Source organism: Rhipicephalus microplus, chromosome 2, assembly GCF_043290135.1.
Source record: "Rhipicephalus microplus isolate Deutch F79 chromosome 2, USDA_Rmic, whole genome shotgun sequence".
Lineage (NCBI taxonomy): Eukaryota > Metazoa > Arthropoda > Arachnida > Ixodida > Ixodidae > Rhipicephalus > Rhipicephalus microplus.
This window is the reverse complement of record NC_134701.1, coordinates 223,678,601-223,693,141: the sequence shown is the minus strand read 5'-3', so window position 1 is coordinate 223,693,141 and position 14,541 is coordinate 223,678,601. Positions and strand designations below refer to the sequence as shown.

The following is a 14,541-nucleotide window of genomic DNA, read 5'->3' as shown; positions in this document are numbered from 1 at the left end:
GTACCATCCACACAGAAGGCAGATACTGAACGGGATGTTATTCGCCGTTGCCGGCGTAACAGAGCCTATTCGATGACATGGCGACATCTAATTAACGAGATCTGCACGAGTGGATAAAACAGGCATAACTGGCTGCATAATAAATGTAAAGACTGCGCAACACACAATGACTCGTGAAAAACACTGACCCAGGGCGGCCCTTATCTGTTGAGTTGCCCTATTTATGCAGTACTACTAACATGTTCAAGTTTCAACTCTTAAGAGCTGCATATTTTTACACTCCAAATGCTGCACATAATCCTTCTCTACTGACCCCGGTCGGGTTGTTTTTCGAGGAACCTTCTCTCTGCTGCTATCAAGGATTTATGTGCATAACATAACCTCTCTGCTCAGTTCTTCTTTTTTAGTATTGACTATAGGATATCATATTGCCGCGAAACAGTAGAAAGGAGTGGAGCCACTCTAATATCGGTTAACTCAATGTTTAAAATCTTATAAAAAAGAGACATTGCCGCGCAAAAGCCCGTGCGCACACAGTCCTTTTGATGAAAACATTATGGCTTTTTTAATTTTAGGCTTCAGATGCGAACACAACACCATCATTAAATTCCTCCTCCCTCATTAAAAAACCATCACAAGTAGGCAAGGAACTACCCTGCTTTGAATAAATGTTAATTCACTCATTTCGTCCATCAATAAGAAGAGAACACTTCACTTGTTGTCACTTTCAAACATGTTCCTGGTGAACTTTTTTTATTTGTATACACTTAAAGTAACCTGCTCCCTTGCTGCAGTACGTCGGTGCTGCAATACAGATGATTATCCGTAATGATTGTCCAGAAATAAACAAGACAGGCGCAAAAGTGAAATCAGACTTCTCAGATGCACGCTCTTGTATGCACGTAACAGGAGAAATAAAAGCACTGAAAAAAAAAACGCTTCCAAGTCTCTGAGATAAATGAATATGCCAAGTTGCGACGGGCTACAGGAAGCTGATACGTTACTATAGGCACACAAAAAGGGCTTCAAGTTTTCAGCAGCAAGGGAAGTGGCTAGAAATTACACAGGGAACAACAAATTAGCCGTCACAGTCCTTTCTTATCAGGCTTGAAGGTAAAGGCGATTTTCAAAACATAAGTGACGTGGTATAAAACACAAAATCTACACACTTTCTAACGTCATAATTAATATAACATAATTCCGGCCACGGCTGTCTAGATGGAGGCGAAATGTTGAATGCACGTCTGCTGTGCGATGTAAGCACACGTAACCAGATGGTCTAAATTTACGGAGCCTACCAGCTTCTCATAATCATGCGGTGTTTCTTGAATGTTAAACCTCCGATAATAAAAAATAAAAATAACATATATTAAGTATCTTGTCTAGATTATAGTAATATATCGTATGCGTGGTATCGTCTCGACGTTTTTATGTTGTAGCTAGAAAACTGGTGCGTGTTGCCGACTTAAAAGCTGCTCCTTAAAACGTTATTTAGAGCCTACATTATATGCTTTCCTCTAATATAACCAAACGCGCAGGTCGCAAGATCGTGTGCAAAACGTAAAAAACAAGGGAACACGAAACTAAAAAGACGGCGTAATGGTGCCAAGACTAAGCCGTTATTTTTTTTTTTACTTCTTGGCTGAACAAATCAGGGCGCTAGTATACCAGGGCTTGGAACAATAGGCACTCGCACAGCTGCTGTTTTGACGCCGGAAGCAGTGGTCCAGTCTGCAGGCACGACCGCGGGTCCTGCACGCTGTTGCTCTTGGCCGGGTGAAGTTAGCTAAGGCCATGCACTGTTGCTGCCTCGATCTGCTGTGCACCTTGCTGGGGTCTCTTTCCTGTCGAGGTTACATAGCAAGGCCTCGCGTCGTGCTTCGCGTGTGTAGAGCTTCGGCTAGACCAATCTGGAGAGCACGTTTTCCGCGCAAGCTCTGCCTCGTGATTGTCGGTCGCATAATGCGGTTAGCGCGCTGTGATATTTAACCGCCTATAACGGGAACTTGTTTTCCGTTTTTTCTTCGCCGTTACTGCCTTCCAGTGTGTGCAAATGTGTGCACGTACGATGCTTCTATCAGAGGAGGAGGAGGAACGAAAGAGGAAGGACAGGGAGGTTAGCCAGTTCTCAGACCGGCTGGCTACACTGTACTGGGGAAGGGGGTAAGGGGCATAAAAAATGAGAGAAAAGAGACGTTTTTTTTTTTTGCTTCTATCAAGGTTTACGTAGAGCGAACGAGGCCACTCCAATAGAAATGCATCGACCTGCAACCAACATGTAAAAGCTATAAGCGTGTTAAAATCTAACCGCCGTGGTATAGCCCTGTTCACGGCACTGCCTCATGGGCTGTCGCCGTGCACTGAGATTTCACCGTTAGTGCGGGAAACCGAAAAACTCGACACCCGTATACGAAAAAGCTCCGTGACCAGTCAGAGAAAAGGCGTCAAGAAGCGGACGACTGCGAGAGAGCTTGCCGCGGACAACGCCTCGAGGTGCTCGCTTGGCGATTCCATGTATCCTAGATTCGGTGTCAAGTCGGATATAGCCTAGCGAGCTTTTCAAAGATAACACCGATCTTGGGATGAAAACAATTCTGTACGAAGAGGAGCCATGTGGTTGGAAGTTGTCGGAGAGGCGAGTTGCATATGAATACGCAGAACCAGGATCATTTGTTCTGGTGAACGAAGGTGCCGTATCAGCGTACGAACTGCGAAGGGTCACACAGTAGCAAGACAGCTCTGGGAAGCCTTTAATGCGGAAGGGCAAGAAACGTAAAAAGCTCGAGATTGCTGGTTTGATCCCCGCCCCATCCGTTCAGCTGCCGACCCGCAGGGCGCGGGTTCGAATCCCGGCTGCGGCGGCTGCATTTCCGATGGGGGCGGAAATGTTGTAGGCCCGTGTACTCAGATTTGGGTGCACGTTAAAGAACCCCAGGTGGTCTAAATTTCCGGAGCCCTCCACTACGGCGTCTCTCATAATCATATTGTGGTTTTGGGACGTTAAACCCCACATACCAACCAACCAACCACCCCATCCGTGGTGTTTTAACAAAGAAAGGGATGTAGAAAGGCCCATGTACTTATAGTGTATTTATACATGGGCGTGTACTAAAAATCCACAACTCATTGGACTTGTTCGGGACCACCGTTACTATGGCTTTTTTTCGTGATCAGATTGTGGTTTTGGCTCAGGTGAACCCCGGCACTTACTTTAAGTATAATAAACACTAATTACATTCTATTTCATAGTCTTATCATCAATCGAGATTCACGACGCAAATAGTAACGTACGTAGCGCTGCTTGTGTTGTTGAATATACAAGTTTGAAAGGAATAACAATGGAATATGATCGTTACAGTGCCCCCCCCCCTACTCAGTGAACTATTCTTCAGTTGTATTTGACGTACTGAACGAAAGAGGAAAACACATTTACAGAATTATGTTATACGTGTGAAGAAGAAGATGCGCATTGAGCCTATTCACACACTTTTCACCCAGAGTTGGCAAGCTGTTGCAGCGTTATTCATGCGTACTAGTCTGTCTCCTAGGAAAGCGGTGTCACTTTCCCAAAATACAGCACGGTTCACTATCCTTTAGTCTTCAGCTGTGACGCTATTTTCTGCCGCGACCACGAAGTACATATATAAAAATGCGGCCACTACATGCGCAGCAAATGCGGGGCTCACGCAAAACCGCGAAAATTGTTGAGCAAAAACATTGAGCATGGTAAGTGTGGTACGCTCTCATCAAATTAAATTCAGCAGGATTCACTCTCTCCACTACTCTCTTATCAAGCCAATGAAAGGAGTGGGTAGTATATGCCGACCTAAGATTTAGTGTTTAATTTGGTGAGGAGGTTAACCTTGAGGCAACGGTACGATATGAACGAAGGGATGGACAAACAAAAAATCTTGCTTCATGTTAATAATACGTACATTAAGTTGGCAAGATGCTATAGCTGATATGTGGGGTTTAACGTCGCCGTAGTTGAGGGCTCCGGAAATTTCGACCACCAGGGGTTCTTTAACGTGCTCCCAAATCTGAGCACACGGGCCTACAACATTTCCGCCTCCATCGGAAATGCAGCCGCCGACGCCGGGATTCGAACCCGCGACCTGTGGGTCAGCAGCCGAGTACCTTAGCCACTAGACCACCGCGGCGGGCCAAGATGCTATAGCTGTAGTTCTAACTGCTATGCTAATACTCGTAGAAAAACGTCAAAGCCTTCTTAAAGGGCCACCCAAGCTGCATCGATCTGATGTTGGAAATTCGAAGAAATGTGCACAACCATTATCGTTACTGCCGAGAAACACAGGAGACTACGGTTTCATCGATTTGCTGAGCGTGTATCTTGGTGTGTTGGTGCACCCGTCTGTTATTCCTTGCAAGTTTTCTTTTTTTTTACCAAAAAACTTTCTATGGTGAGTACTTTCGGAGTAATCAAAACAGGCGTACTACTTAATCTCCCTCGCAAAGTGTTTCTCTCCCTTTGACACAAACCGATGTGTGTGTGTGTGTGCGTGTGTGTGTGTGTGTGCGCGTGCGTGCGTGCGTGTGCGTGCGTGTGCGTGCGTGGGTGTTTTAAGACATCTTTAATCAGCACATCTATCTTTCACCTCTAGGAGGACGGAAACACTACGTACGTTTTTAGTTTTTAGAACAGTCCAGAGCGAGAAAACGCATTTGGCGCACTGCTGGGTTCAACACACCTGCCAGACTTGCATGATTATCGCCAGCGAATTCAACACACCTTTACTTTTCTTTTTCTTTGGTATTTTGTTTATACTCATATTTTTATAGCGCGCAGGATAAAAGGTGGGGTTACCCGTCCGACTCGTCTTCGCTTATCTAATACTCCTCGACCCGGTGCGAAGTATGACCCTCCCTAGATGCAACTCGCGATACGTGGTGCACGCGGGGCGGCCGCAGTGGCGAGATAAAAAACAGAGGTCCGCTCCCACTGGCCGCCTGACCTTTCGTTACAAATCTACTCCCCAAGGTCGTCCACTTTATTCTGCTCAATAACCGAAGAGCAAGTTGTTTACGGTTGCAAGTGGAGCCAAGACCAGTTTTAAACAGTTTCGAAAAACGCTTTTTTTTTTTTGCGTCGTGCTTCAACGTGCGCTACTGTCGGAGATGTTAGCTGTGCAGTTCTTACTTGCAACAGCCTAATCGATACAACGTACAAGTACGAATGTCTACGGCGTTCTCGATCTTGAATAAAGCATTGCCTGTTCGACTGCCGAATGCGGTAGCCAATTTTTGTGTAGAGCAGAATGCGAGCGATATTATTGGTTAGAACTTTTTGCTGCTTGCTTGCCGAGATGTCAAAATTAAGTGCGAATCATCCTTTCCGCTATTAACAGACATGCGCCTTATTAACCTCCCTGCTTTTCACTCCTTCTCCCTGCATTTCTCTCAGTCAGCAAACGAAGCCTGTTCAAGAGACTATAAGGTTGTAACTGGGGCTCACTGGTAAGCTACAAAGATTTAGACAGTGCGAAGGGACTAGAAGCAAAGATGCGACAGCATTGTCACGTTCTTACAGGTGTTCAAATCTTGGTTCTTATTAACGCCGTTTCACAGGGCCCTTGTGTTGTGTTGGGACGTTATCAAACCATCAAAGTTCTCTTACGCACACGCAAAAACACCACATGTGACACGACAACATGAGACACATTAACAGATTGGCATTTCTGTTAGTGTCGTTGATAGACTTGCGTCAAAATTAAACAAAATGTCGACAGGACAAAACGGTTTTCAAAAGTGTGCCTTGGCTGCGTTGCAAAACTTGTTGCGCCGAAGGGCAACTTTCTAGATAGAAAGTATTGTTTTAGTGTTCCGTACACCTTCACCTTCATCAACAACCCACACGATATATATATATATATATATATATATATATATATATATATATATATATATATATATATATATATACGACCGGTCCACCAGTCGAAACTGTTTGAAATAAAATTAAAACAACCACTACGTATGTACAATGTATAATGTATGTACGTGTGTGTGTGCGTGCGTGCGAGAGAGAGAACATATACGAATAGAGTTTTTCCAGCCTTTCACAAGTGCCAGTATGGATCAACATAGCAAGCATATATGTTGGACGTTCATATGTTTGCAAAACATATCTCTTAAGGGCTGTCAATATTACTAGTGGAAAGAAGAAGCCTGACGAAAACAAAGTGAAAAAAAAAAAGAACAACCGTGAGATCGAAAGGCCATTCCGTCGTTTCTCGCCCTAATCTGGTTTCTCCCGGCGTAGTCTCTGCTTTCTTCTTAGTCGATGCGCAGCGTATCTGCATTGGAAGCAGTGTACCCGGTTGCGTACGGCGTCACGTTGCATTCGCGCTAGCACGTACTCACACTGCGACACCAAAAACAAGATATCATGTTTTCTGTTTTTGTACTAACATTTTTCACGCTAAAATATATCTCGGATAGGAGTCACCTTCTTCGGAAAAATAAACCATAAATAGCCCGCCATCACTGCTGCTATTCTTCTTCATCGTGATTGGCTACTTCACGGAAGCTGCAGAAGGCGACCAATCACTGTGGCGAAAATCAATCCTAATCGGGCTTAATCGCGATCGGCAGGGTGTCATGTGAAACCGGCGTGACTTTGGCCATACTGTAGACTTGGCAATGACGAAATTGCGCGTGCGTGACTTTGGCCATACTGTAGACTTGGCAATGACGAAATCGCGCGTGCGTGACTTTGGCCATACTGTAGACTTGGCGATGACGAAATTGCGCGTGCGTGACTTTGGCCATACTGTAGACTTGGCAATGACGAAATTGCGCGTGCGTGACTTTGGCCATACTGTAGACTTGGCAATGACGAAATTGCGCGTGCGTGACTTTGGCCACACTGTAGACTTGGCAATGACGAAATTGCGCGTGCGTGACTTTGGCCATACTGTAGACTTGGCAATGACGAAATTGCGCGTGCGTGACTTTGGCCATACTGTAGACTTGGCAATGACGAAATTGCGCGTGCGCGACTTTGGCCATACTGTAGACTTGGCAATGACGAAATTGCGCGTGCGTGACTTTGGCCACACTGTAGACTTGGCAATGACGAAATTGCGCGTGCGTGACTTTGGCCATACTGTAGATTTGGCAATGACAAAATTGCGCGTGCGTGACTTTGGCCATACTGTAGACTTGGCAATGACGAAATTGCGCGTGCGTGACCTTGGTCATACTGTAGACTTGGCAATAACGAAATTGCGCGTGCAAACGTTTTCTCGAAAAGTGACCTCCTGGAAGTGAACTGTCCGCTGCCATATGCTATATTGCGTTACTTGTCCAAGTTCCCGTTGGGGTTATTTTTTAATTTTTTTTGCTCATTTTTCTTTTTTGAAAACGTTTTTTTTTCGTTTCTGCAGAACTTATAGTCAACATATATTCTTTTCGGCTGGTTTTTTTAGTTATGTCATGGATTACTTAAAGAGAGTAATTTCAGAGAAATTACTTATTGCGCTTGCACTGCCTGCCCGCTTACCTTAACGTCACAAAAAATTACAAGAAAACGAAAGAACAATTGAAAAACATTTGTATTTAGAGTGTCTCGATGCTCCTACTTTCCCCGACGTTAGAGGACGAACGTCGAGGCAACATAGGTTCATTTAAACGCAAACTTCTGTTAACACTTTATAAAAAGTAGCTTTACTTTTCAAAGTAATAGTAATGTAATGTCCTATACATTCAGTCAGTTGTAATTTGTAAAGTAATTTACTTCATTTTAGGCCATTCTTGAAAAAAATAGTCGTGTGTCGGTCTCTAAAGATAAGGATTCTCCATTCTCAAGAGTCGCGTCTCCCACGACTCTCTGAAGGCAGTATACGCGAGAAACTCCAAAAGAGGATTAACGATCAACTTGAACGAGGGTTCAGCACGTAATAAATCAAGAACCACCAAAAAGAATTAAAGGTAATATTTTATGTGTGAGTGTAAACGATCGAATGAATAACGTTGGGGTCTTTTAGCAAGCTACGGAAATCGTGGTTGTGGTTAGAGAAAGGAAGAGGGGCCTAATTTCTGCAACCCTTAAGGGAGCACGACGCAAAGTCGGAGCTACGGAGATACGGTACGCAAATACGGTAAAACGATACGGTAGCTCTCCTCCTTTCCAGTGGCAAGGCGTCCTCCACAAGACTGGTTTCTCGTAAGCAGTGCGTAGGCTGAGAGGCCACAACAAGGCGTTGACAATTTCCACGGTAATTTTTGAAAACGCTTTTGTGTTCGTTGGGTGCACTCACCGGTCAACGATCGGTAAAACTTTCCATTCAATCATCGGTAATGGTCGAGGGGTACGGTAATACCGAATACTGTGTTCGCGTACCGTATTTCTGTAACTTACTAAAAGACCCTATTTATTGAATGGCGTTAAAGAGTGCTTGCACATACATACAGATGGCTGCACATACTGATGGACGCATGGACGGACGCAGGGGCGGATGCATGGACGAACGCAGGGATGGACGCATGGATGGACATGCGGACGCACGAACAAAGGCACGCACGGACGGTCACACAGACGGACGCATGGACGGATAGAAGCAAGAACGAATGGACGGACGGACGGATGTTCCACCCCACTCTCCATCATTCACCCCGTGGATATGCTGCCATTTTTTTTTCTGAGAGAAATAAAGATATCACCACCACCACCACCACCACCACCACCACCACCACCACCACCACCACCACCACCACCACCACCCCTCTTTCTCAAGCCTATCGATGAGGTGTCTTAACAGCGCTCGGTTATCGTATAGAGTAAGCACAACGAAAGCGTATCATCGTCGTAGGCTCGTATACGTACAAATAGTTTGGTCTGCAAGGCCCGATCGAGTTTGCCACTATAATATTCTCATCGCGTCATTGTAAGCATCGAGCCATTGGCGCAGCTACGACGTCTTCTAGTCGTAGCAAGCTGACACGTAACAGTGACAGCAGCGTGAACGATGTTAACGACGAAAATTCCCCCCGCTAAAGCAAAAAAAAAATACAGGCTGAAAAAATATGTTTTATTCTCAACGAATGCAGTAAACCTCTATCCCGTTTGAGGAAACGAACACTAACAATGAATCGTAGCACACAATTAAACAAGTAAACCAGATATTGAAGTTTAAATGCGTCGCTATTAGATAGAATCCATGCCGATAATCAGAGGTGAAAGCACCTTTATATTTCCGAAGTCTAACAGTTGAATTTGAAAATATTAAGCCTGAAGGTTACGAATGCCGCTTTCAAAGTGCGACAAACTTTTACTTTAGCAAAAATACACTGCTGTATCCTTTTCTTCATATAGGCTGTTGTCGAGACTTCCCGATATTCAACATATGAACTCGCGAATTCAAGCGGTGCGCTCGGGACAGTGAAATCTTAACTTGGATGCAATGTATGACATTTTCGGGATAGCCCATCTGCGTGTTCCTACTTGTAATTGAACAAAAACGAAAACGCGTAGTGCATGATGCTTAAAAGTAGGCCAAACCCTCGTGCAGCTGCACTCATTCAACTGCACGATATCACACCACTGCATTATTGTATGTCTCGCAGAGTGTCATGAATGTACTGACTGATTCACTTGTGTGCCTGAGATCGTTTAGCGTACAAACGTGCAAATATGAAGCCCTCGCCTTATGCCACGTGCCCGCTTGAGTTTTTTTTTTTATTGATTTCGCAAGTCTTACGGGAGGGGTGGGGGGGTAGTGACATCGTGCGAGTGATTTAGGACGTTCTCATCTTGCATGCAAGCATTACTATATTAGATTTTGATGTTTTTTTTAGGAAAATATATCCTGGCTACACATAGTTTTCTTGCTAATTCCTGCGACATTTGGTAGCCATAGCGCGGCCGCCCGGCGGCTTTGGTTTTAGTAAACATATGCGTCACGCACTACCAATAAACTTACGTCCGAAACTGATCACGTGTGTGCATTGTTTCCCCGCAGCTAACATTGCAGGAAATGAATTGACCCCAAAAGCACTGCAGAATCACGCGTGGCAACTACTCTCAGTACAGTTAATATTGAAGCTGCAGTCGGAAGTTCTCGTAATTAACGACCTTATGAAAATATACTCCGCGCACTCGAGGACAAGTATCATGAAATGCTATAATATAGCTAGCAAAACAAAATCAGCGTCAAAACGCGCACTCACCTTACATCGCCGAGGCGAGTAGCGCGTTGAAGGAGAACAGGCACACAGCACTTGTTATCAGACACGATCCGCACGCCTCAAAAGCAGCGGGCGATCGGTGGCGTCGACGGGAAACAAATGATGCCAAAGGCAGCGGCTTCCGTTTCCTTCGATAGAGTCGCTCGCTTCGCCGGAAGAAGGCTGGTCCCTCTCTTAGGCTGCGTGCAGCACTGAGAGCGTGTTTCTTATTCCAACGCCGCGGTCAGTTAAGAACACGATGCCCACAGCAGCCGCCTCGCCAGAACAGCACGACGTGATAGGAAGAGGGAAAAGGTGTGTGTGTGTGAAAGGGAGGAGGGGGGCACGCAGAAGTTGGTCTTCCCGATTTGCATACGCGGCGTCCACCGCACGCGCCGACGAACGCGCCGCTTCTCTTCTCCCGCGGCAGAGCGCGTGGCGTCGGCGCTTTGAGAGGAGCGAGAGAGAGGGCGAGAAGAAAGAAGAGAATAAGGAAAGTCAACAAGACTGGAAAGAGAGAAAGAAAACAAGAAAGAGCGAGACCGCCGGGGTCTGCAGGCGCCGCTGTCAAACGAGCGAGATGACTGTGAAGAGAGCTGCTCTGCGGAACGCGAGGAGAAAAAAAATAAAAGCGAAACGGGCTCGTGCTTGGATGCTTCGCGCCCGTTAGGGTTAGATCGTCTTCGCACTAGCTTACGAAAAAGAAAAAGAGGAAGAGAAGGATAAGGAACAAGCTCGGTTGGTTATGAAAGCGAGAAGGCTTTCAAAAAGCTCGAATCTCGAGCTGCGAGCTTAGTCTTTCCCGTCTACTATGTCGCCACCACTCGTTTTATCTCTCGCGGATTGTTTTTTTTTTCTTCCAGCGTCGCAAGCGTTGTGCGCCGTACATCAGCTGTGACAGATTTTTTGTTCCAAAATGAAAACTTGGAGACTTCTTCCTCTGCTGTTTTTTTTTTTTCGCTTTTAAGTATACGCGGTTCGTATCTTCTTCAGTCTCTGGAGCCTACTTTTTCTCTCTTACTGAAACGCGAGGCAAGCGCGAAAAGCGCTCTTGTCTTCGGCCTCAAGCGCACAGCGAGCACATACGAGTGATGGCGTGAAACAGTGTCAAGTTTCCGGCTGTTAAGGGTCACTGTCAACACGTACGCACAGCCTAAACTGCCGCCTGAGCGCTTGTAGGCAGACGCACGGGGAACCAGAAGGTGAAGTGTGGTGTGCTGGATATTGTCTCTCCTCCGTCTGCAAGATTCGTTGATTTTGTGCTTAGATGCTCAGTTCCACGAGATTTTATACTGGGGCAAGCTGTTTTCTACAAACACATCAATCGATATGTGGGGTTCAACGTCCCAAAACAACCATATGAGTACGAGACACGCCGTATGTATACGGCGTGTCTCGTACTCATATGGTTGGAGGGCTCTGGAAATTTCGACCACCTGGGGTTCGTTTACGGGCACCCAAACCTGAGCACACGGGCATGCAGCATTTACGCCTCCATCACAAATGCAGCCGGGATGCGATCCCGTGACCTGCGGGTCCGCAGCCGAGTACCTTAGCCACTGGACCACCACGGCGTGGCGTTTCCATAGGTGCACACAAGGTACAACATTAATAAAATTGGGATGAGAGTAAGAAGGCAACACAGTTTAGCGAAAGTTTCAACTCGTCTGGTTATAGCCCAAGGAGTCCTTTTTTTTTTAACCTCCTTGGATTAGTCTTCCTGCTTTTCTTCCGTTTTCATTCTATAGTCAGAATTCTAGACTATCTTCCTCCCTTCTCAGTTTAGTCTGTTGTGTTAGCCGTTGCTGTGCATCGCACTCAGTAGAGTGATGTTTTATAAGAGCGTGGCGCCGCTGTGCGATTGACTGCCTGCGACGCAGTACGTCAAGGGTGCCACGTAAACAGACGGGCAAAAAAGGCTCTATAAGGAAACAGGTATCCAGACAGTGAATGGATAGACGGCCGAACACAAGAGAATATTCCCACGCACAGCGCGGCGGCGCATGTCAAAAATAGAGGAAAAAAAACGAAAGGAGCTTCTAGCAAGTTGACGAGATATACGTGAGATGGAAATCCCGTTATTGATGGCGCGGCGTCGTATGCCTTAGAGTCTGAAAAGGATCGACAGAGCTGTCCGTCGCTCGATGTCTTCGAGAGCAATTGTTTTGCGCTCGTTTGTTTTTGTTGCTTTTTTTTCCTCGACGATATCTGACTCGATCGAACGAGAGTTGCCGAGCCCGATTTAGTCTGAATTCAACAGACTGGGAACTTTGGCGTACGTAGTAGTAAAACTGGGCCAGTAGTGAATTTTACAGCAGGATTGAATAGTGATGACAATGATTCGAATAGGTATTGATCACTAATCGAACAACTTCTGAATAGCAAGGCAACCGTTATCGAAGTAGTCCTATAGAATAGCAAGGTAACGAACTCCAAGACAGCCTTAAAATTCTACAACATTTTGCTGGAAACATAACAAAAATAAAGACGACAACATTAATCGACAAAAAATAATTGCAATACACGTGCGTACTACTTTAGCAACAGTCCGCTACGGCGGGGCAGTGGTGATGGTGCTCGGCTGCTGGTGTACGAAGGTAGCGGGTTCGACCCCAGCCCCGGTGGCCACGTTTCAATGGCGGCGAATGCCAGACGCCCGTTTACTGTGCGACGACAGCGCACGTAAAAAAAAAAAAAAACAACACCATATGCTCGCAATTTCCGGAGCCCTCTAATCGGCTTGCTTCACAATCATGTCATAGTTCTGGGACGCAAAAGTCCACGACAGTTTGCACTGGCAATGTGCACAACTGCCGAGTATATTCATAATACTGCCATGACACGGGCGTATACTACACCGGCGACAGCATATCGTGATAATATATCAGCTTCACGCTTTTCTTCGAAGCGCCCTGCCGCGGTGGTTATAGCGCTGAACTCAACCGAAGGGCGAGAGATCGAATGCCGCCTGCGGCGACTGCATTTTCGATGGAGGCGGAAATGTTTGAGGCCCTTGTACTTAGATTTAGTAGCACGTTAAAGATCCCGAGGTGGTCAAAATTTTCGGAGCCCTTCACTGCAGCGTCTCTTCGCACCGTGGTGTTAATATATAAAACCCCAGATATTATTATTATTATTATTATTATTATTATTATTATTATTATTATTATTATTATTATTATTATTATTATTATTATTATTATTATTATTATTATTATTATTATTATTATTATTATTTTAGAAGCTCTCCTGCAATTAGGAGTCAGTGATCGATTGTGATGAACGTCCCCAAGCAATGTCCTTGTTAGTGAAATACAATCCCAAGATGCAAAAAATTCTAAGTGAGACTACTCTTGTTTTTGCAATGTTTTGGTTAAACATACTATATATATGAAACCTTTGCTTAGCACCCTGATCACAATGCAGCCACCAAGAATTGGAATCGAAGTGAGGGCACCGTGAATCGAGGTGTACATGTAACGTTCGCGACTGAGACGCAACATCATTTTTCGTAGTATGACTACTGGTGCAAGCTCGGTATAACCACGTCAGGCTGCGTCAAATTTTGCTGCTATAGGTAATGCTGCCTCTGATATATAGGCGCTAGAGAGTCAAAATTACGCCAGTTATTGCACCAACTGTAGACGCTGAAAGCAAAATCCGAGCATTATTAAGCCCAATTTTTTCGCGCTTAAATCTCTGAGTGCATACATCTACGCGGGCCCCGCCGCGGTGGTCTAGTGGCTAAGGTACTCGGCTGCTGACCCGCAAGTCGCGGGATCGAATCCCGGCTGCGGCGGCTGCATTTCCGATGGAGGCGGAAATGTTGTAGGCCCGTGTGCTCAGATTTGGGTGCACGTTAAAGAACCCCAGGTGGTCTAAATTTCCGGAGCCCTCCGCTACAGCGTCTCTCATAATCTTATGGTGGGTTTGGAACGTTAAACCCCACATATCAATCAATTACATCTACGCGAGATATAGATATATAGTTATGAACCAGGAGTACCGGGGAGCGAAATTTTGAATGAATTCAGTGTTCAACCGATATCAATGACAAACGAAGGCTGCCGCAAATGAAGGCTATGCAGAAACACGTCAGGTTGGGCAAACAGGGCCGGATTTGTCATTTAAACGCTTCTGAGTGCACCCTGTCCGCCCCTTGAATATTCGTTTAACTGTGAGAGACTCCCGACGAGTCATTGCATCCGGGGCTTGCGCTCTCAATTATCTGCATATATGCTAGTGACACACGGACATATTAAAAATCAAATAACATGGATAAAAAAATGGCCGCATATCCACGGGGTGAATGATGGAGAGTGGGGCGAAGCATCCGTCCGTCCATTCGTTCTTGCT

The 14,541-nt window shown here is 45.5% G+C and overlaps 1 protein-coding gene across 2 annotated transcripts in view; it reads right to left on the bottom strand.

Annotated features, from left to right (window-relative positions):
* Positions 1–14,541, bottom strand: part of LOC119170382 (glycoprotein 3-alpha-L-fucosyltransferase A-like) — a 129,792-nt gene that overhangs the window by 43,175 nt on the left and 72,076 nt on the right. The window contains exon 1 of one of the 2 annotated variants that reach the window (XM_037421529.2): positions 10,189–10,592. The exons of the other annotated variant lie outside the window; for it this stretch is intronic. The gene's annotated coding sequence lies outside the window, so the exon portion shown is untranslated. Of the gene's footprint in view, positions 1–10,188; positions 10,593–14,541 lie in introns of those variants that run through there. 2 annotated transcript variants of the gene reach the window in all.